At 41.3% G+C, this 2,320-nt stretch overlaps 1 non-coding gene across 1 annotated transcript; it reads left to right on the forward strand.

Annotated features, from left to right (window-relative positions):
• The first annotated feature begins 239 nt into the window (after positions 1 to 239).
• On the forward strand, positions 240 to 346 carry LOC125592143. The gene has a single exon (XR_007327992.1). It is a non-coding gene; the product is annotated as a small nucleolar RNA R71 (small nucleolar RNA).
• Positions 347 to 2,320: the final 1,974 nt, after the last annotated feature.

Raw genomic sequence — 2,320 nt, forward strand, 5'->3', positions numbered from 1 at the left:
GAAGCATCTCAATCTTGGCATTCAACTCATCTATCTTCTTGGATTCATAACCAACACCCTTCTGGCTGGTATCAAACCTTGACTTGCGGTTTGCTTTGCTGGATGACAGGTTGTTCAACAAGGTGTAAGCTTCTTCAACAGTCTTGGTCATGAAATCACCATTACTTGCTGTGTCCATGGCATCTTGACTCTCTTCATGAACTCCATTATAGAAAATGTTCAGCAAACTCACATCAGTGTAGCCATGGTGAGGGCAGTCCTGTGTGTACTCCTTGAAACGCTCCCAAGCCTCATGAAAGCTTTCTGAATCAAGTTGCTGAAAGCTTCCAATTCTGCTTCTCAGATATGTGGACCTTGACTTGGTGAAGAAATGCTGTAGAAAAGCAGCTCTTGTCTCTTCCCATGTAGTAAGAGATCCTGGAGGGATGGACTTTAACCATCTGATAGCTTTATCAGCTAAGGAAAACGGGAACAGCCTGCATTTCAAAGCGCCTTGAGGAACTCCATTATGTCTGCTGGTGTCACAGACTCGCTCAAAATGCTCCAAGTGATACATCGGGTCCTCAGACGGGTTTCCATGAAATGGATTTTTCTCCACCAAATTAATGAGACCAGTCTTGATCTCAAAGTCTCTTCTCTCAATGGGAGGTGGGCGAATCCCAGAACGATCGGCATAGAATGCATCTGGTGTATCATAATGTGCAAGCGTCATCCTAGGCATGCCATAGTCTCCAGCCTGTTGTCTTGCAGCTACACCAGCCTGCTGATTATCACCAGCATTGTTGCCTTCTCGTTCATTTACAGGAATTGGATTTTGCGGGTTGTCCTGAAATTGGTCTTCTTGGTGTTCAGCCATTTCAACCTCTTCAGCAGACTCAAGTCTTTTCTTTTTCACTTGTCTCTCTAGGCGGCCGAGCTCTAACTCCAAAGGTATTAAATTCGATGATCCTTTGCTTCTAGTATGAAATCCGCTCATTCACCTGAAAACACAAACAGAAAGAGAAAGACAGAAACATTAGACAAAATAAAAAAAATGCTATAGTCTTAAACTGATCATTAACTCTAGGGTGACCAAATGGTCCCCGGCAACGGCGCCAAAAACTTGATGTCTCGAGTTTTAACCCGATTATCTAACTGCAAGTGCACAGTAAAGTACGCAGTAGTAATACGGGATCGAATCCACAGGGACCGATGATCACACGTAGAGTTGCAGACAAGTTAATAGCTACAGCGAATCAAGATATATTTTTGATGGTTTTTGTTTAATTTTCTCTAGTGTCACAAAGCATAAACAAGCATGTAAAAAAAATGATTTAAACGATTTGAAAACTATTTTAAAACAAACGTTGGGCATTGGGAATTCTCAGGGATTTCTTTTTAATCAAGATACAATTAATGGAAGACACATGGATATATTAAGAACCGTCTAGAACTCAAACACGATATTAGAATTAACCTACTTCCGTAGCGCTAATTCTCTATGTTATAGAAATCTCCACACTAACTTCCGCTGAGTTTCAATTTCTAAACAAGCATTAAGAACAGGTTCAATATGTTCACAAAGCGCAATAACATCAACTTCCGAGGGTTAAGGACACTTTGCTCATCTAAAGTATTTTCGGAAGTTCAAACAATCACTTTCGGTGCATCAAACAATCTGAAATCATGAACTAAGTGATCAATTCAGTTCAAGCAGTAAGAAATCCATTAGATGAAGAACCAAAACGTAATCCCTTAGTCTACACACGTTTTATGGATCAAAACATCAAGAAATCCCCTATGAGAACCCCTAAACCCAACTAGATGACTACTCACACATAACTAAGCAAGAACAAAACGATTTTGATGAAGAAAACATGATAAGATTGTATTAAAACAGAGTAAAGGTTCAGAAGATCTTCTCCAAATGGTTTTGAGATGAACTCCTTTACAAATCTTCACAAATCACACCAAAACAAGTACAAAACACTCAAATCTCTCTCTAGAACTTGTAAGTCTCCTTCTTGGTCGCCCCTGCTCTTTTCTGAGTCTCAAAGGTCGAGTTCTCTCTTGAATTATTGAGGGGAGTGGGTAAAAAGGAGTGAAAAGCTCGTTTGTGCGTGTGGAGCCCGTAGCGCCTGAGATCGGTCGATCCAGGTAGCCCGGATCGGTCGATCTGTGGCTGAAACCGTGGATCGGTCGATCCACATGGACCGGATCGGTCGATCTGTGGCTCTGTGCGATCAATACTTCTCGTTCGGTCCATTGTTCGGTCCATCTTGCTTCTGAATAAATCCCGAATGCGTTCTTTTCTTTCAAGCTATCTAGTAACCTGCATATT

Source organism: Brassica napus, chromosome C8 (genome assembly GCF_020379485.1).
Source record: "Brassica napus cultivar Da-Ae chromosome C8, Da-Ae, whole genome shotgun sequence".
In the NCBI taxonomy this organism is placed as follows: domain Eukaryota; kingdom Viridiplantae; phylum Streptophyta; class Magnoliopsida; order Brassicales; family Brassicaceae; genus Brassica; species Brassica napus.